Source organism: Enhydra lutris, unplaced genomic scaffold, assembly GCF_002288905.1.
Source record: "Enhydra lutris kenyoni isolate GAN:26980312 unplaced genomic scaffold, ASM228890v2 scaffoldscaffold1, whole genome shotgun sequence".
Lineage (NCBI taxonomy): Eukaryota > Metazoa > Chordata > Mammalia > Carnivora > Mustelidae > Enhydra > Enhydra lutris.
The window spans coordinates 93,404,970-93,427,438 of record NW_019154085.1 but is presented as its reverse complement, the minus strand read 5'-3'; positions in this window follow the sequence as shown (position 1 = coordinate 93,427,438).

Genomic DNA, 22,469 nt, shown 5'->3' with positions numbered 1-22,469 from the left:
GCACAGGGGCAAAACCTTATCTAGTGTGCCCACAATAGGCAAAGTGTGCAATCACAACTGACTGAACTGAAGGCAAATGTAGCTCAAACTTAACAGAAAAGCATATGCACCTCACAGAGGAGACACCCCTGAATCACTTGGCTCTGGTGAACTAGAGCTATAGCACTCCAGCTATTACATAGCTGTATTCTTAATATACAGAAACAACTAGAAAAATTGGGGAAACAGAGGAATATGTCCCAAATGAAAGAATGGGACAAAATCAACAGATAAAAGGAGATAACCAACATTCCTAAAAAATAATTCAAAGTAATGATCATACTTACTGAAGAGTGGAGGATTTCAGTGATACTTTCAACAAAGAGACAGAAAATATAAACACCAGAAATGAATTAATTCAGTAACTGAAATTAAAAGAAAGTACACTACAGAAAATAAATAGCAGTTTAGAGGAGGCTGAAGAATGGATCAGTGTTACCCTGGAAGACAGAGTAAACAAAGGATGTATAAGACCTTTCTGTAGAATATTTAAGGATTTAAAGGCAAAAGAGTAAATTTAAATAAGTGGGAGTCTTAGATGTTTTCCATTTTTCTCTCCAGACTCAATCTTAATTCTTCTACCAATCCTGGAAGACTGAATTTACAGATTACATCAGTGGGATTCCTTGAATTCTGGATTCACTCAGCATAATCTGGATTCAGGTAGAGATCAGCCAATGAGAGATACTGGCAGGAGATCAAAGAGCAAACAGATTACTCATTCAGCCAACTACCTCCCTGCTGACTTGCCCTGCTTCATTCTTCTAATGAAGGCCATAGCTGCTTCTGAGTGACTCTCTCATACAACTAGAGATTTTCCCTCTGGGTTACAGTACCTAATTTCTCCATCTCACTTCTTTTACTCCTTTAGGCATAACAGGGATACTTGTTTATGACTACTGGCTTCCCTTAATCCTGTTCAATTATTTAAAAATATTTTTATTAAGGGCACCTGGGTGGCTCAGTTAAGCAGCTGCCTTTGGCTCAGGTCATGATCCCAGGGTCCTGGGATTGAGGCCCACATCGGGCTCTCTGCTCAGCAGGAAGCCTGCTTCTCCCTCTCCTGCTCCCCCTGCTTGTGTTCCCTCTCTCTGTGTCTCTCTCTGTCAAATAAATAAATAAAATCTTTAAAAAAATATTTTTATTAGACTCAAATCAATCTACTGTTGAAGCCACTGCTTTCTTATTTCAACTGAGTTGTAATTTGTACCAATGTGCTACTAGGAAATGGGACTCCAGTATTGCCTTACTCATATGTTTAAGGAGAACACGAATTACTTTCTTGCCCTAGTAAAAGGGTATATGCAAAAGATTCACAATTACCCAGCTTAACATTGGTGGTTAAATGTTATGTAACACAGAGTGAAACCCTATAGCCCTTCATTGCTGTGATGACAAAAGCGATCATAATCATGGAAAACACATACAAAGAAAATGAAAAGTTAAAGGTCTTAAATACCAACTCATTACATAGGTGGGTGAAAATTAGAACACCGGTATATTAGCCGGCTTCTCAAGATAGTTATGACTGAGATGTAAGTCCAAGTCTTGATTATAAACACTGCAGATATCTTATACTAAATAAGGCCATTGATTTGAAAGAAATATGACTCTGAGATACGAGACAGGGCATTTGAATAGACAAATAATCTTGTGAACTTTAAATTACCCTGGAATTCCTTTACCAGCAAAGGTAGCTCCTCTTCTCCTTAAGGGGACTTGCTCTATGCATAAAAACTTCTGAAAGTTCTATCACAGAAGATGTCAACTCTCTTAAGTATCTATTACCATCACTACTTATTTCCTGTAGACTTGCAGGAGAATTTGATACCAATATGAAGTTCAGACTGGTGAAAAAAAATGAAAATATTCACCAAATTTGTTTAGGTAGGAATCTGAGAAACATGCATGTAGGTAGAGCCTAGTAATAGTTAGACCCAAAATGGAAAGTAAGAGACTTGCTTAACCCAAGTTTGTTGCCATTGATACAGTCACCTAGAATTTGTTGTTTAATGTGTTACATTGAACATCTAAGGAATCCTATTAATAGACATCTAGGTTGGCTAATTTAAGCCCAGACTCAATGGTAGATTAAACATGCTCCAGAAGAAGAGGACAAAAGCTCAAGGAAATCAAGAGTTTGAATGGAACTACATTGAACCTGCTCAGTCACTCATTAACTTTGCTTTCATGAAAGTCTCAAAGCATACTACCTTTACGAAGGCATTAAGAAATGCACTGGTAAGTTGGGAATGTAATTTCACCAAGATGGTAACATAAGTCATTCCTGACTTCGCTGCCCCTCACAAGAACAACTATTTATGGATGCCCTGTGAAAATCCTGGAAACATATGGGTGAGGCTGAAGCAACCTCTTGCACCACAGAGAAAGAATGCATTACAAGGTTAAGTGGAGAGGCTACATACTAATCACATCACCTCCCACCAAATGAAGAGGGTTCCCCTGAGCCTACAGTTCCTCTAGTGGTAAAAAGGAGCCCAGGGTGGACATCTAGCTTCCCCACCATTGTGGATGGCTTGTTGGGAGTCCCACTCTGGTCTCTCCTCATGGAGATCATGGAGGAAACTGTAGGCCTTGACTACTAGGAATTGAATTGTGATGGAAAAGGGAGAGGGGCTTATAGTAATCAACACTTGGAACTTAGCATACTAAGTTCCTCCTTGCAACACCCAAGTAGTATTCCCAACCAGCAGGTTTGTTCAACTGCAGAGTCAAGATGGTGGCCAAACCTGACCAGGATAATTGATAGGGTGTAAGTCAGCCTGATTGGGACTTTAAACAAAGAGCTCTGCTGTCTCTGAACCTTGGTTGGTCCCTTCAACTGGGGCAGGAAAACAAAATTGTATCCCCATTCATTGGTAAGTATAGCTCTCAGCCCCACCTGGCCAGAAAGCTTTGTTGGGACACTTGGTGGGCTACTTAGCCCAGAACACTGAAGCAAAGAGATGAAAGGCAGTAATAATCATCCACACAGCAAAGACAGTGGCTCTATTTGCCTGGGGAACTTGGGGCACCATTTGGCTTAAGTCAAGATCTCAGAGTGTTGCCAGACTTATAGCTTGTTCTGCCATTTTGCCAAGGGAAAAGAAGTGAACTCATAGCCCTGCCTACTGCTGAGGATAACTTTCCACCCTACCTGACCAGGAAGCCAGGCCTGAGCTCCTGAGGAACTGCTTAGGCCAGCAGCACTCAAGCAGTGAGCCCAGTCAAACTGGGCCTCGCCAAAGAGTTTGGTGCATAGCTCTGTCTGATTCGCTCCCCAAATAGAAGTCTGGCAAGACTTAGAGCCTGTTCTGTGTTCCACTCATCATAGGCAGGGAAATTAATCTGTATGCCTGCCCACAGCTGAATACAGCCTCTACTCCTGCCATCCAGGATACCTATTCAGAGGTCTGGGGAATCTTGGCAGCTTACTCTGAAGCTCAGATTCACTTGAGAGGGGATGCTGACCAGTAGCTCTCCCTGTGCAGACCCAAGTCAGTGGCCACATCTGTTGAGGGAGCTTAGCATAAAGTCTTGTCTGCCTTAATTCCCAAAGAACCTTGCTGGCCTGGAGCTTCTTCTTCAGGCTCAACTGGGCAGAGAAAATAATTTATAGCCCTGTACAAAGGTCAATACAGCCTCCAGGGCGATTTGACCAGAAAATCTAACTAGGAGGTCCCAAGAATCTAGCCCATTCTGAAATGTTGATTATATTGTCACTTGAGCAGAGAACCTGGCTGGCAACTCTACTTGTCTGCAGTGCTAGGATAATGGCCCATTAGGCCAAGGAAACGAGTGCATAGTTCTGCCTAATTTGATCCCTAAACAAGAACTTTGCCAGCCCTGGGGCATGTGTGGGGGCCCTGCCTACACAGGAAAACTAATTCATATTCCTGCCCATAGGTGAATACATCTTTGTGTCTGCCTGACAAGACAGTCTAAACAGTACAGGGGAAACAGTCTAGCCCACCCTACAGCCCTGCTTACAGTTGGCACGTGAACAGAGAAAAGAGACTGCAGCTTTCCCATCTGCAGAGCAAAACTGGTGGCTCTGTCTAGCCAGAGAATTCAATATTCAGACTTGCTTGATTCTGGTCCCTGAATAATGAAGCATATATGCCTTGGGGCTTGTTACACTTCCCTAACAAGGAAGAGAGGCTAAATCATAGCCACACCTATTGCTGAGTATAGTATCCAGTCCTGCCATCTAGAAATCTTGACCAGAGAATCCAAGCAACAGATGTAGTACCCATCCTCCAGCCTTGCTTGGGCAGGGAACCAAACCGATTGTCTCATTTAGCTGTTGTCAGTCAGCAGGTTCACCTCCTTCAACCTTGGAACTTAGTTATGTTGCCCCAAATAGATGCTGATAGCAGGTTCCACCTACCCTAGGATGTTACCAGATGATTATATCCAGAACCCACAGCTGAATGTACTGGTGAAAAAATGTCTCTGCCAAAATGAACCCATAAAGTCTGGAAGAGGATAGTGCTTATTCAAATGCACAGATACCAATGTAAGGAATCGAGGATCATTCGAAAGAAGGTAAACATGATGCCAAAGGAGACTAATAAAGCTCAAATAACTGAACCTAAAGAAATGGTGATTTATGAACTCTCAGATGGAGAATTCAGAATAATTCTCTTGAAGAAGTATTGTGACTTCAAGAATATACACACAGACAACTAAACAGAATTTGGAAAGCAACACATGAACAAAATGAGAATTTAGACAAATAACAATAGAGAAGGGAAAAAATTCTTTTTAAAACATATCTATATGGGGGGAGACAAGATGGCAGGGAAGTTGGAGGAGGCGCCGTTTCAACCTGTACCCTAAAGTGAGCTGATTACCTACCAAAGAACTCCGATCACCCATGAAATCGGCCTGAGATCAGAATTATACACGTCTGGATCTCTACAGGGGCAGAAGACGCCAGTGGGCAGGTAAAGTGGAGTGGGAACGTCAGACTGATGTAGGAAGATAAACAAAAGGGGGAGGGAGCCACCAGGGGTGACCGATTGGAAAGTAATACCCCTAATATGAGAGTGCCCTGCCTCTGGGGACCAGCATTAACTTGGAGAATGGTTGAAAGCACTCCAAAAGAGCAAAGGATCGTGGGGCGGGGGTGGAAATTGTGGGAAATGGGGGAGCTAGAGACAGGGGCTTAAGTCCCCGGACCCAGGACAGCCTCCCCTGGCGCTGAACCAGAGAGAGTGCGGCGGAGAAACCAGGTCTTGGTCCCTGAGCTACCAGCATGCCCGAGATTGCGTGGGGTCCAGCTCCTGTGAGGGGCTGGGAGCCTCGCCAGACAGCAGAATGCCCAGCCATGCTACAGAGCCTGAGACTCCCGCGCCCCTCACCCTCCCCTGAAAGAGGTGCGAGAAGGCCCAGTCCGGCACTCTTAGACCTGCACCATTGTATCAGAGCCTGAGACACGCGCATGCCCCAAACTCTCCCCTGAGAGAGGTGCGCGAAGGCCCAGCCTGGTGCTCTCGTACCAGCGCCCCGTTCTCAGAGCCTGAGACCCGCGTGTGACCCACAGCCTCCCCTGAGAGAGGTGCGCGCAAGCCAGGCGCTCTTAGACCCAGAAAGACCAGACACTCCCAGCCCGGGCCAGCGGGAAAATCTCAGTGTGCGATCGCTGCTTGGAACCTCTCTGGTGGTCTGGAGCTGCCCAGACAGCTGCCACTGCCATTGTTTGGGGTACAAACAGAAGATACTGCATCCCCAGGGACCACGACTCGGAACCTGCTCTGCCAGTGGCCAAGGGGGAATTTATATGGGCCCTGCAGCACCCACAGGGGACCAGGTTGAGGCTTCTCTGTGAGACGGAGGTCAGGGTACAGTTTGATTTCCTCTAAACCTACAAAACCATCAAAAGCGGTCAAGGCAAGAAAAAAAAAATGAACAAACATAAAAACCTCCAGAGAACAAAAGCCTGAAAAAAAAGGTTTCCTCAGAGCCCACCCGCTTGAGGGGGGCAGGAGGACTTAACTCAGAGAACATTATTGACTGAAAACCCACGTGGCAGGCCCCTCCCCCAGAAAACCAACCTGGAAAGAAAAAACAAAAAAAAAAGACTACAAGAGAACAACCACCACTACTTCATAGGACAACTTTTATTTTTAACTCGTTCCCACTATTCTGGTTCATATTTTTTAATATAAATAATTTTTTAACCTCTTTGCCATCACAGTGAGATGTCCAGTACATCAAATTCCATAATAACCCTCTAACCTGAACTTTTAGATACATACACCTGTGTTTTTCTTTTGCATTTCTATTTTTAAAATTTTGTTCTAAGTTTTAGTTTAGTTTAGTCTAGTTTATTCCTTTTTTATTTTTATTTTCTAATATTCATATAGAGTTAAACTTCAAGGTTTCCCGTTCCCCAATCAATGCTACCCCTATAGGTAAACCAATTTTTAATCCCCCTTTATCTTAGGAAAGTTGAGTCCTTTAAAAAAGATATCAAGATACATCCAGGAAGAATCAAAACAACCTTCCTCACCCTCACTGAGGATTTATAACCACTCTCCCATCTTTTTCTTCCGCCTGTGTTTCTGTGTTTTTGTGTTTGTCCTGATAGTATATAAATCTTATATTTGGGGTTCTTTTGAAGACGTTCTTCCTTTATTTGCATATATATATATATTTTTTTTCTCTGTCATATACTTTTATCAGTCTTTTTGTTTGTCTGTTTTTGTTTGTATACTTCATCAATCTTACCTTGGGGTCTATTTGTGCTGAACCTTCTCTTTTATCTTCCCTTTTTTTCCTGTCTCTCTCTCTCTCTCTTTTTTTCTTTTCTTTTTTCTCTCATTTGGGTGGGGAACCCTGTTGCTCAGAAGCATTCCAGGGTTCACCTTGACTGCACCACGGTCGATACATCCAGCTACATCCGGTCAGTCATCTCTCACCAAAATGACTAGGAGGAGGAATGCCCAACAGAAGAAAAGTACAGGGGATGGGCCTTGTGCAACAGAGCTAACGGCTATCAACATAGACAATATGTCAGAAAGAGAATTCAGGCTAACAATTATCCAGGCAATAGCTAGGTTGGAGAAAGCCATGGATGACCAAACGGAATTGATTAGGGCAGAACTGAAAGCGACCAGGGATGATGTTCACAATGTTAGGGCAGAGCTGAAAGCTACCACGGATGAGGTTCACAATGCTCTCAATGAGTTCCAATCTAATCTAAATTCTCTAAAAGCTAGGGTAACTGGGACAGAAGATAGAATTAGTGATCTGGAGGACAAACAGATAGAGAGGAAGGATCAGGAGGAAGCCTGGAACAAACAGCATAGAAGCCACAAAAACAGAATCAGGGAAATAAATGATGCCATGAAACGTTCCAATGTCAGAATTATTGGAATCCCTGAAGGAGAGGAGAACGAAAGAAGTCTAGAAGATATAGTGGAACGAGTTCTTCATGAAAATTTTCCCAATCTCGTGAATGGAACCAGCGTGCATGTACTAGAGGCTGAACGGTCTCCACCCAAGATTATAGATCCCAAAAAAACATCAAGGCACCTGACAGTCAAATTGAGGAATCATAATTGTAGATACAATCTCTTGAAAGCCGCTAGGACAAAGAGGCTCTTTCCTTACAGAGGAAAGGCCATCAGAATAACGTCAGACCTGTCCACAGAGACCTGGCAAGCCAGAAAGGGCTGGCAAGATATATTCAGGGCACTAAATGAGAAGAATATGCAGCCAAGAATTCTTTATCCAGCAAGACTGACATTCAAAGTGGATGGAGACATAAAGAGTTTCCAAGACCGGCAAGGCTTAAAAGACTATGCAACCACCAAGCTGACACTGCAGGAAATATTAAGGGGGGTTCTATAAAAGAGGAAAAAATCCTAAGAATAGCATTGAACAGAAATATAGAGACAATCTACAGAAAGAAAGACTTCAAAGGTAACACGAGGTCAATAAACACATATCTCTCAATAATCACTCTCCATGTGAATGGCCTAAATGCGCCCATAAAACGACACAGGGTTGCAGAGTGGATAAAACGACAGGACCCATCCATATGTTGTCTAGAAGAGACCCATTGTGAACCTAAAGATCCACCCAGGCTGAAAGTGAAGGGATGGAGAAGCATCTTTCATGCCAATGGGCCTCAAAAGAAGGCCGGGGTAGCGATTGTCATATCAGATAAATTAGATTTTAAACTAAAGACTGTAGTCAGAGATACAGAAGGACACTACATAATTCTTAAAGGGACTATCCACCAAGATGATCTAACAATTGTAAATATCTATGCCCCCAATATGGGAGCAGCCAATTACATAAGAAAACTGTTAATCAAGATAAAGAGTCATATTGATATGAATACATTAATAGTAGGAGATCTTAACATGCCTCTCTCAGAAATAGACAGATCATCGAAGCAGAAAATCAATAAAGAAACAAGAGCATGAATGACCCATTGGACCAGAGGGACTTCATAGATATATACAGAACATTCCACCCTAAAACAACAGAATACTCATTCTTCCCAAGTGCACATGGAACCTTCTCCAGAATAGACCATATATGGGTCACAAATCAGGACTCAACCGGTACCAAAAGATTGAGATTATTCCTTGCATATTCTCAGATCACAATGCTTTGAAACTGGAGCTCAATCACAAGGAAAAGTTTGGAAGGAACTCAAACACCTGGAAGCTAAAGACCACCATGCTTAAGAATGCTTGGATCAACCAGGAGATCAAAGAAGAACTTAAACAATTCATGGAAACCAATGAGAATGAAGACACTTCGGTCCAAAACCTACGGGATACAGCAAAGGCGGTCCTAAGGGGGAAATACATAGCCATCCAAGCCTCCCTCAAAAAAATTGAAAAGTCCAGAATACACCAGCTGTCTCTACACCTTGAAGAACTGTAGAATCAACAACAAATCAAACCAACTCCACACATAAGAAGGGAAATAATCAAGATTAGAGCAGAGATCAATGAGGTAGAAACCGGAGATACAGTAGAACGTATCAATGAAACTAGAAGCTGGTTTTTTGAAAGAGTCAATAACATCGATAAACCATTGGCCACACTAATCCAAAAGAAAAGAGAGAAAGCCCAAATTAATAAAATTATGAATGAAAAGGGAGAGATCACAACTAACACCAAGGGAGTAGAAACAATCATCAGAAGTTATTATCAACAGTTATATGCCAATAAGCTAAGCAACCTAGATGAAATGGATGCATTCCTGGAAAACTATAAACTCCCAAAATTGAACCAGGAAGAAATTGACAACCTGAACAGACCGATATCTAGTAACGAGTTTGAAGCAGTGATCAAAAAACCTCCCAAAAAACAAGAGCCCCGGACCTGATGGATTCCCTGGGGAATTCTACCAAACTTTCAAAGAAGAAATAACACCTATTCTCCTGAAGCTGTTTCAAAAAATTGAGGCAGAAGGAAAACTTCCAGACTCTATGAAGCCAGCATTACCCTGATCCCCAAACCAGGCAAAGACCCTACCAAAAAGGAGAATTTCAGACCAATATCACTGATGAATATGGATGCTAAGAGTGTCAACAAGATCCTAGCAAACAGGATCCAACAGCACATTAAAAAGATTACCCACCATGACCAGGTGGGATTCATCCCTGGGCTACAAGGTTGGTTCAACATTCGCAAATCAATCAATGTGATAGAACAAATTAATAAGAGAAGAGAGAAGAACCACATGGTCCTCTCAATTGATGCAGAAAAAGCATTTGACAAAATCCAGCATCCGTTCCTGATTAAAATGCTTCAAAGTATAGGGATAGAGGGAACATTCCTGAACTTCATCAAATCTATCTATGAAAGACCCACAGCAAATATCATCCTCAATGGGAAAAAGCTTGCAGCCTTCCTGTTGAGATCAGGAACACGACATGCCCACTCTCACCACTCTTGTTCAACATAGTATTAGAAGTCCTAGCAACAGCAATCAGACAACAAAGAGAAATAAAACGTATCCAAATTGGCAACGAAGAAGTCACACTCTCTCTCTTCACAGACGACATGATTCTTTATATGGAAAACCCAAAAGACTCCACCCCCAAACTACTAGAACTCATACAGCAATTCAGCAACGTGGCAGGATACAAAGTCAATGTACAGAAATCAGTGGCTTTCTTATACACTAACAATGAAAATACAGAAAGGGAAATTAGACAATTGATTCCATTTACTAGAGCACCAAGAACCATAAGATACCTGGGAATAAACCTAACCAAAGAGGTAAAGGAACTGTACTCGAGGAACTACAGCACACTCATGAGAGAAATTGAAGACACAAAAAGATGGAAGACCATTCCACGCTCTTGGATTGGAAGAATAAACATTGTTAAAATGTCTATACTGCCTAGAGCAATCTATACTTTTAATGCCATTCCAATCAAAATTCAATCGGTATTTTTCAAAGAACTGGAGCAAATAATCCTAAAATTTGTATGGAATCAGAATTGACCCCAAAACGCTAAGGAAATGTTGAAAAACAAAAATAAAACTGGGGCATCACGTTACCTGATTTCAAGCTTTACTACAAGGCTGTGATCACCAAGACAGCATGGTACTGGCATAAAAACAGACACATAGACCAGTGGAACAGAGTAGAGAGCCCAGATATGGACCCTCAACTCTATGGTCAGTTAATCTTCGACAAAACAGGAAAAGATATACAGTGGAAAAAAGTCTCTTCAATAAATGGTGCTGGGAAAACTGGACAGCTATATGTAGAAGAATGAAACTCGACCACTCTCTTACACCGTACACAAAGATAAACTCAAAATGGATAAAATACCTCAATGTGAGACAGGAATCCATCAGAATCCTAGAGGAGAACATAGGCAGTAACCTCTTTGATATCAGCCACAGCAACTTCTTTCAAGATATGTCTCCAAAGGCAAAGGAAACAAAAGCGAAGATGAATTTTTGGGACTTCATCAAGATCAAAAGCTTCTGCACAGCAAAGGAAACAGTCAACAAAACAAAGAGGCAACCCACGGAATGGGAGAAGATATTTGCAATTGACAGTACAGACAAAAGGTTGATATCCAGGATCTATAAAGAACTCTTTAAACTCAACACACACAAAACAGACAATCATATCAAAAAATGGGCAGAAGATATGAACAGACACTTCTCCAATGAAGACATACAAATGGCTATCAGACACATGAAAAAATGTTCATCATCACTAGCCATCAGGGAGATACAAATTAAAACCACATTGAGATACCACCTTACACCACTTAGAATGGCCAAAATTAGCAAGACCGGAAACAACGTGTGTTGGAGAGGATGTGGAGAAAGGGGAACCCTCTTACACTGTTGGTAGGAATGCAAGTTGGTGCAGCCACTTTGGAGGACAGTGTGGAGATTGCTCAAGAAATTAAAAATAGAGCTTCCCTATGACCCTGCCATTGCACTACTGGGTATTTACCCCAAAGATACAGATGTAGTGAAAAGAAGGGCCATCTGTACCCCAATATTTATAGCAGCAATGGCCACGGTCGCCAAACTGTGGAAGGAACCAAGATGCCCTTCAACGGATGAATGGATAAGGAAGATGTGGTCCATATTCACTATGGAGTATTATGCCTCCATCAGAAAGGATGAATACCCAACTTTTGTAGCAACATGGACGGGACTGGAAGAGATTTTGCTGAGTGAAATAAGTCAAGCAGAGAGAGCCAATTATCATACGGTTTCACTTATTTGTGGAGCATAACAAACAGCATGGAAGACAAGGGGAGATGGAGAGAAGGGATTTGAGGGAAATTGGAAGGGGAGGTGAACCATGAGAGACTATGGACTCTGAAAAACAATCCGAGAATTTTGAAGGAGCGGGGGGTGGGAGGTTGGGGGAACCAGGTGGTGGGCTTAGAGAGGGCACGGATTGCATGGAGCACTGGGTGTGGTGCAAAAACAATGAATACTGTCACACTGAAAAGAAAGAAAAAAGATAAGAAAAAACATACCTATATGGGGTGCTGGATATTAACCTACTGCAGTAAACATTTTGCAATATATGTAAGTCATCATATTGTAGTTTTAAAATCTATATAGTGCTCTATGCCAATTATGTCTCAATAAAGCCAAAAGAAAATTTTTAGAAATGCTTTGAAAAGAGAGCTCCAGTTTCCATAGTAAGTATTGTCGTGGCTCCAGTTTCCATAGTAAGTTCTGTGGTACCTGACTTCTGTAGACCAGAGATAATGGTGAAAAATACTGCAATGAAATTATGTCCCTTGTTTTTAAAAAGAATAAGTTTCTACATGGGAAAGCTCAGGCTGCTCTACTTAAAAAATCAGCAATGGAAATTGGGAACAATTTTCACAAAAATTCACAGGGACAGAGTGGTAATCAGAATATTTCAATACATAAGGATCTGTGGGGTGATTGTTAATTGACTACAAGATCCCTAGAAATACATTGAAGGGTCTTTACAGCTCTCCTTTACATTTATAGAAAGACAAATTCTAGATCTGTGGCACAGATCGGCTAAGTATATTGGAGAACTGTGATCTCTTACACAATACCCAGACTTAGGCTAATTTATGGACCTAGGGCCCCTTAATAGGAAAGGAGATCTACAATGTAACTAGTACAATATACTATAAATCATCGCTCAAGTCTTCTCCAGAGATACCTATGGCCACTTGCCATCAGCTTTTTGGACTTTAGAAATGAAAACACCATACATAATTCTGGACTTTGGGACATAATTAGGTACTGGCTATTCACTGAGGCAAATCCCCTAGGTATGGAAAACATTACTACGTTTCACAAGTCAAAGAGGGAATGATGAAGGTTAGGTGATAAACTTCTGACTCCAATCCATTATCTCATAATGAGTCCATTGAAAGCTTGTACATATCCTGTGCTGGATTTTCCCTGTCCAAGAATTGAGACTTAGTCTAATAAGTAAAGAGAATGTGGCTTTCAAAACTTACCATACACCAGAGTTGCCTGGAAGATTAGCCAATCTGCCTCTGCCCCAAGTCTCTGAGTCTAGGTCTCTGATGGAGCCCACCAATCTGCACATCTAAGTCTGTAAGTGGTAGTGATGCTTCCAGTCTGGGGATCATACTTTGAGACTCTACTCACTATCATATACCTTGTTCTATGGTTCGGATAAGCAATCGGGTATTTTTCTAACTTAGTGGTTCTCAAGGTACCATCTTCTAATACATGGAATGGGAACCATTTATTCCCTTTTATCTTATTTGAACAGTGCAAAAGCCAGAGGTCTTCTGGTATTCATCAGCACAAGCTTAATTAGACAGTGATGTTAATTACAGCTATCTTTCTTGATTTTTTTGGAGAAAAACAACACAGTCCTTGGCAACCTAGTATACAGATATTAACTTGGAAAGTTTTCCCCTTATTGGTAAGAGCAAGGGTGGTTAGAAGTTGTTTATCTTCACATATTGGCAATGGTAGATGATCATAATCTTGTCACTGGACCATATTAACCCTCTTGTTCTTTCATTATATAGTCCAAAGGGAGCTTGATTTTCCTGATATCCCACATAACATTATGCTAGCTCATTATTCTAATAAGCTTTCCTCATTGCACTTAAAGAGTACAAAGTAATACATGTGTGCCAGAGGGTGGGCAAGACCTACAAACACTCAGAGGCTGGCCATGGTGAAATTCTGGACCCACTGATCTGCAGCAAGCTGGGTATCTCCTATAAAGTAAAAAAGAAACTGCTATAACTTGCCCTGCTCATCAGTGAAGAAAGAGATCCAATTGTGATGGTACTCTAGATTGGGGGCTATCATTTATTAAGGCACACTGTTTCAAGGTGTTTACTGGGTTAACTGGAAGACTCCTGATTTGGGTGTGGCCCTGCTGCAAAAAGTCTCTGCAGGAAGTACAGGCTGCAGTGCAAGCTGCCTGTCATTGGGAAGTGACCCATACACATGCTGTTTTGGAGAAAATCTGTGCCAGAGAGATGCTTAATGAAACATCTAGCAAGCCCCCGCCGAAGAACTGCAGTGCAGACCCTGCGAACTCTGGGGTTCAGTTTTGTCCTCTTTGCGCTCTTCAACTAACAACTCTACCCCATTTGAAAAGCAGCCCCTGGTCTGCTACTGGGCACTAGGAGAAACTGAACACATGACTATGGGGCAGTTAAGTATTTACGCAATCTAAATCGCTTGTTATGTACCTGCTATATATTTAGTGTTACATAATTTACCAAATCATAGAACTGGAACATTTTCAGCAGTAATTGTATTATAAAATGGAAATAGCGTAAAATCCTGCACTAGCAGGTCCAGAATGTATGGGTTAAAATGCACAAAGTGGTTGAGATTTCAATGCCTACTCCCGCTGCTTCACTGTGTCTTCTTCGTCCCGGTTATGGCCTCATGGAAAGTGCTGTGAAATGAGTTAGAAAAGAAAAAAAGGAAAGATCTGGATTATAAATAAATCAACATAGTATTCTCTCCCTAGGTGGAAAAGGAAAAAAGAGAAAGACAGTAGTGATGGGTATCTTCCCAGTGAGCTGGTTGTTCACTTACATAACATAGAGACAGCCCATGGTAAGGACTAACACTAATTCATATGTGATCCTATATGTTGCCTGTTAAATCAGGGACTTGAAATTGGAAAATTGGTGACAACTAAGTCTGAGTGAAGTAAGTTGATGAATATCTTGGCACAGGATATAAAGGTATTCATGTTCTACATAAACGCCGATCAAGAATATCCACAATAGTAGACACTCTTAATAATTAATGCATAAGATTCATTCTTGGATGTCAGCCTTTTCCCCCAGGCACTCTGGTGTTTGCCCATGAACTCACATACAATGAGGCCCTGATAAAGGGATTAAGGCTCAGTACCTTCCCTTGCAAAAGCTTAGCTACACATCATTATTGTTGAGTGCAAAATCTAATAACAGAGACCAATATTGAGACCAAAATGTCACCAGTTCCAAAGAAACCAGCTAACCACCCGATGGCTGATTGTTTATATATTTTTTAAAAATTTTATTTTTATTTATTTATTTGAGAGAGAGAGAGACAGATAGTGACAGAGTTAGCAAGAGAGAGCCCAAGCTGGGAGGAGAGGGAGAAGTAGGCTCCTGCTTCAGGTTCTTTCTGTTGAGCAGGGAGCCCCATGAGGCGCTTGATGCCAGGACCCTGGGATCATGACCTGAGCAGAAGGAAGACATTTAACTGACTCCCCCAGGCACCCTGACACCAGACTGATTGTTTATAGAGGGGAAAAAGGGGTTGATCTCACAAAGATAGAAATATACTATCAATTACCTTTTCCAGCACCTCTACTAATGGACTTACAGAATTATTATTTGTAAGGTATATTACACAATGTCACCTGGGACTAGAGAACTCATTTCATACACATGAAGTGTCCTAATAGACCGACTAAATTCAGAAGTCTCACCACATGCTCCTGTGTCTCATGAGAAACTCAGTTGAAGGTGGAATTGCTAATGGATGGAAACATTTGGGAGATTGCTTCAAGGTCAAAAGGAGCCCCTATAAGTTGCTCACCAGTAATTGTCTGCCCCATATATGGGTTGTAAAATAAAGTGTTGGGTGTATGTCTTAGTCTGTTTGGGCTGCTTTAACACAATAACACATACTGCATGGCTTATAAACAACAGACATTTCTTAAAATTCTGGGAACTGTATGAACTTGCAGTTCTGGGAAGTCTAAGATAAAGGCACTAGCAATTCTGTGTCTGGTAAGAGCTCATTTCCTTAATAAGCTTGCCCCCCCCCCCGCTCTGTTTTTAATACAGCTGATAATGTTACATTAGTTTCAGGTATGTAACAGCGATTCAACCACTCTGTGAAACTCTCTGCTCACCACAAGTGTAGCTCCCATCTATCACCAATCAACACCACTATAATGTCACTGACTATATTCCTCATGCTGCACTTTCATCCCCTAGAGAGCTCTACTTTCACTTTGATCTCAACATGAGAGGAATGGGTGGGAGACATCTCTGGGATCTTTTTTATCAGGGCATTAATGCTATTTGTGAGAGCTCTACTCTCATGGCCTAACCCCTCCCAAAGGCCTCATCTCCAAATATCACCATGGGAATTGGGTTTCAACATATGAATTTTGGGCAGATAAATGTTCAGTCCATTGCAGGGCAGGATTAATTACTCTTAGATTTCACCAAATCACCTAACAAATTTTTGCTTAGAGGAAGCATAGCAGCCGGGGATTAGTATGTTTGGCGGTCTTAGAGCCCTCAATTTATTGACTCAATATATTATTGCCTAAAATTCAGGTTCTTTCTAGTTATAAACTTCTGTAAATTAAATTTTTTAAAAAGATTTTATTTATTTATTTGACAGACAGAGATCACAAGTAAGCAGAGAGGCAGGCAAAGAGAGAGGAGGAAGCAGGCTCCCCGCTGAGCGAAGAGCTCTATACGGGGCTCGATCCCAGGACACTGGGATCATGACCCGAGCCGAAGGCAGAGGCTTTAACTCACTGAGCCACCCAGGCGCCCCCGTAAATTAAATTTTAATGAAGATTCCTGTGCAAGATGTGCATTGTCAGAGACTTGCTGGTTCATATGATCAAAACTTGATATTAGAGACTAGCAGATGGTTTTCCAAAGTGGTTGTACAACATTAGACTCTAAATATAAAAGTTCTTGTTACTCTACATCCTTACAAATCCTTGGAGTTTAACGTTAGCTGGTTTGTATGTATGGTGTTTGTTATTAATTTTAAAGTCTCATTGTGAATGTAATTTGTATTATAGTCATGGCATTGAGAAGCTTTTCATATGCTTATTGACCATGTGGATATCTTGTTTTCTGAAGCGTTTGCCCAAATTAATTTGGTTATTTGAAAAAAAAAAAAAGTTAGCATTTTAATTATTTGTAGGCTCTTTTTAATATGTTCTGGATATAAATCCTTTGTCAGATACATGTTTTGTAAATATACTTTCCAAGTCTATGGTTTGTTTTTTTACTTCCTTAAATCTATCTTTTGGTGTGTAGATTTAAATTTTAAGTCAAATTATTTTTAGGCTTAGCATCTTTTTTGTCCTAATTAAGAAATATTTGCCTATGCCATATTTATCTATATTTTCTTTTAGAAGCTTAAAATATTATCTTTGACATTTAAATCCATTTTGTATTAATTTTGGTGGAAAGGGTGATGTGGGGGATCAATAGTAACAAATTTTATAAACTTTTTTTTTTCCATTTGGATATATATTTTTCCATCAATATGTGTTATGATGATTAATTTTATGTGTCAACCTCGCTGAGTAAAGGGAGGCCCAGCTAGTTGGTAAAACATTATCTCTGGGTGTACCTGTAAGGATGTATCTATAAGAGATAACTCAGTCTACTGAATCAAAGTGCTAAAGACATCCACCCATGGAGCTCCCGCGTGGCTCCGGTGGTTAAGCATCCAACTCTTGATTGCAGTTCAGATCATGATCTCAGGGTTGTGAGATCTCAAGGTTGTGAGACCGGACCCCATACCAGGACTGTGATGCATATGGAGCCTGCTTAAAATTTTATCTCCCCTCCTCTTTCCTTCCCCTGACCCTAACAGAAAAAAAAAAAAAAAGACACCCACCCTCACCAAGGTGGGTGGGCATCATACAATATACTGAAGGTTTGAATAGAACAAAAAAGTGAAGGAAGAGTTAATTCTCTTATCTTGAGCTAAGACATCCATCTTTTCCTGCCCTTAAACTCATGGAACTACTGGTTCTTGAGTCTTTAGACTTTGGGACTTACGTAAGCACCTACCCTTAAGATTTAGACTATATGATGTCACTGGCTTTCTTGGTACTCCAGCTTGCAGAGGAAGTATTTTGTGAAACCTAGACTCCACAACTGCACGAGATAATTCCTATAATAAATTTCCTTTTATCTACACCTATATCTGTAGATATCCAATTGGTTCTGTTTCTCTGGGGAACCCTAATAAATTTTTTTTAATTGAATAAACCTCCCCTTACCTTACTGAACTGCTCTCAAAATCAAGTAATTATATACAGGAGTTTATTTCTAGACTTTTTTGTTGTTGTTCCACTACTCTATTTGCTCACATGTATGCTAGTATTTCATTGGCTCAATTAATGTAGTTTTATTCTAAATGTTGAGATACAGTACATCAGCCTTCTCTTTCCAGACTGCCTTGGCTCTTCTTTAAATTTGTATATAAAATATAAACATAATTATGTATTAAAAGTTTTAGAATCTAATTCAATAATATGTAACATATAGGATTATTTAAAATATATTAATATGTAATTATGTATCTATTATAAGGTTTATAATTCTTTTATAAGCAATCAAGTTTTTTTTTTTTTTTTTAATGAATTGAGAGAGAGCAAGAGAGAGAGAGAGAGAGCACATGCACAAGCGAGCTGGAGAGGCAGAGGGAGAGGCAGAAAAAGCAGACTCCCCTGACAAGCAGAGTGCCCAGTGTGGGGCTGGATCCCAGGATTCTGGGATCCTGATCTGAGCCAAAGGCAGATGCTTAACCAATTGAGCACTTACGTGCCCTTCAATTTTAAGGTGTTTTTTTCGGTTGTTGTTGTTTTGTTTGTTTGTAGCAAGTTCCCTGTGGAACAGGGAATCTGATGTGGGGCTCGATCCCAGGACCCTGGGATCATGAACTGAGGCAAAGGCAGTTGCTTAACCAACTGAGCCACCCAGGCACTCTTCAACTTTAAGTTCTAAAATAAAAACCTACTAGAATTTGGAAGGGGTTAAATGTGATTCTATAGATCAACTTCAGGAGAAATGACATCTTAATATTCAGACTTTCAATTTACGACAATATGACAAGAGTATCTCCCTACTTTTATTTAGGCCTTTAAACTTCCTACACCAATTTTCAATGTATAGTTCTTACATGTGGTTAAAATTATTTATTTTTTTTTGGCTGCTACTGTAAACTATATTTTTCAATTTTATTTCCTAATTATTTGTTACTATGCATATAGGGAAACATTGACAGTCTCTTAAAAGGCTCTCACCCCCAATTTTTAAATTTATATTTTTTTCTCTCTGTGCTTTTGTTTAATTTCAGATGACCTTTGAAGTTAATATAATTTTCTTTAATATCCAATCTACTTTTAAGCCAATCAAATTAATTCTTCATTTCAAATATAATTTTTAGCTCTAGCATTGGTTTTGCTACTTAAACTCTCCATCTTTACACCATTTCATCCACATTTTCCTCTAAATCACTTACTTATAATTCTTATTTATTTATTTTACTTTATTAATTCTTGCATTTGTGTCTCATCTATGGTTCTGCTTCTTGAGACTTTTTAACTTTTTACTGTGGTCACATTGACCTGCCACTTTGCAGGTCTTCTTCTTCTTCCTTCTTCTTTTTCTTCTTTCTTCTTCTTCTTCTTTCTTCTTCTTCTTCTTCTTCTTTTTTCTTCTTCTTCTTTTTTCTTCTTCTTCTTTTTTCTTCTTCTTCTTTTTTCTTCTTCTTCTTTTTTCTTCTTCTTTTTTTTTCTTCTTCTTCTCCTTCATCTCCTTCATCTCCTTCTTCTCCTTCTTCTTTTTTTTAAATTTATTTATCTGTTAGAGAGGAGAGTGAGTGGGCATGCACAAGCAGGGGGAGCAGCAGAGGGAGAGGGAGAAGCAGATTTCTCATTGCACAGGGAGCCCAATGTGGGACTCAAGCCCAGGACCCTGGGATCATGACCTGAGCTGAAGGCAGGCACTTAGAAGGACATCTGGGTGGTTCAGTCGGCTAAGTTATTTTTGTGTGTCCTGTACTTTAGGTATAAAATATCAGTAAAGAGTCAAGTGGATAAAAAGTTCTTCCAGAAGGGACTTGCTTTGGTCTTTTGATACTCAGATACTTTTATCTTCACTTTAACCAGTGGTTAGGTGAATATCCTAGTTTTTCACAGTGAGATTATTAGGTCCTGCCCTCTCACAAGGCTTTGACATTTAATCAGCCTCCAAGTTTCTAGGACCATGGCTCAGTTACCCAGATTTTTTAAATGTGGAGAATTGGTTAGCAACCATTTGAGCCAAATTGCAGTAGAAAAATCTCAGCTGATTTCTCCTTAATGTTCCTTTGCCTATAATTGTCTTACTTTTGCACCCATTTTCTTTTTTCTGTAGACTCAACAACTGCATAAAGAAGTAAAGAGTGTTGGGGCACCTGGGTGGCTCAGTTGGTTAAGTACCTGACTTCAGCTCAGGTTATGGTCTCAGGGTCTTGGGATTGAGTCCCATGTTGGGCTCTCTGCTCAGTTGGGAGTCGGCTTCTCCCTCCCCCTCTCTTTCTCTCTCTCAAGTAAATACATTTTAAGAAAAAAAAAAAAAAAGAAGAAGAAGAGTGTTGCTGGTCTTTCTCATCTCTGAGGGGCCATCATTTTTCAGATATTATTTATTTAAACTTTGTGTCAGTCATTCTTTCATGACTTTAAAAGTTATGTAATTTTTAAAGTTTTATGTTTTTTCTTAGTATTAGTGTGCTCAATTCTCTTGTGACTCTATTTTGAGATCAGATCCCCAACATACATATTTTATGTTAATTAACTTTTCTCCCCACTTCACTATATTTTTTTCCCTGCTGTCACATATGAAGAGCAAAGAGCAGTGTTTTAAATTTCATTGAATTGGTATCATCTCAGGATGATAAGGTAGCTTTTGGGATTTAGCATGGAGCTAGATGTTTTTAACAGAACAGAAGGGAAAAATGAACTCTGAAGAGGAAAAAAAGGCTGAATCTTTGTCCTGCAAATGTTAACTTCACATTTCTCATCATACTCTGTGCTCCAGAAAATAATTTTTAAATTTCACCAGTGAACTCCCTTACCCATTTAACACTAATTTGGCTCACTCACTAGGCAAGACATATTGGTAGAAATGGGAGGAGACCACATCTGAGCATCCTGAGATACCTGCAGTGTACCAGGATTCAAGATGGTTGATTCAGTGGTGGCTTCAAAAGTATACACACATGTAAATATTAGATAGGTTGAAAACTTAGTATTTGTGGACTTCACTGTGTATGTAAGCTCCAACTTGTAAAGAGCACTGGGTGTTAAATGTAAGTGATGAATCACTTAATCTACTCCTGAAACCAATATTACCCTATATGCTCACTAACTAGAATTTAAATAAAAACTTTAGGGCGCCTGGGTGGCTCAGTGGGTTAAGCCGCTGCCTTCGGCTCAGGTCATGATCTCAGGGTCCTGGGATCGAGTCCCGCATTGGGCTCTCTGCTCAGCAGGGAGCCTGCTTCCCTTCCTCTCTCTCTGCCTGCCTCTCTGCCTACTTGTGATCTCTCTCTCTCTCAAATAAATAAATGAAATCTTAAAAAAAAAAAAACTTTAAACAACCCAAAATTTATATATTTATAACATTATAATATATATAAATATAAATATATATAATTTATAGATGACATTTATATATTGTATATAAATATATCAATAATATGTAATATAGAATTATATATAATATATAAACATACATATATAACATTCTATTTAATGGTTAACTTTTGAATTTTCCTTGTGAAATAAATAAGATGAAGATGTCCATTATTACTACTGCTGCCCAACACTGTATAACATTATGAAAATTCTGCTCTTCTACAATATGGCAAGAACAACAAAGCATACGGTTTAGGAAAAAATAATAGAATGGTCATAATTCACATCTCATGTCACTATGTACACAGAAAAACCAAAATATTAAAATAGAATTGAAAAATGAACTTAACAAGATCTCTAGATACAAAGTCATTATATATATTTCTATGTAATAACATACGATTACAAACTCATGTCCTCTTGAAATTATACTATTTACATTAGCATCAAGAACCAAATATCAAAGAGTAAAACTAAAAGTTGTTTAAGACCTAAAAATCACAAGTTATTTTTGAGAGAATTTAAAGGTGACCTGTCCAAGTAAATGGAACTTAATGAATTGCAATATTAAGAACTGCAAAAATGCCAGTTATTTCCAAATTTATCTGTAAATTAAAGAAAATCCCCAAATATAGGTGTATAAATTCACAAGTTGGTTCTTAAATATATATGAAAATCCAATGGGCCAAGAATGGACAAATCAGTAAAAGAACACAGTTGAAGGAACGTTACTACTAGGTATCTAAAACTTATTATAAAGCAACACCAATTAAGGCCATGTGTTGTTGATGCAAAACAGACTAATAAAAATAAATGAACAAAATAGAGAATCTAAAAGAGACTCCACACATCTTTGGTTAAAATCAAAGATGACCCTGTAATATAGCATGGAAAGAAAAATCTCTTCAGTAATTGATGCTGAGTCTACTGGGTACCCATATAGGAAAATATTTAATCTTGGCACGTACCTCACACCATATGCAAAAATCAATTCCAGAAGGACTGTAAATCTAAATGTCATAGAT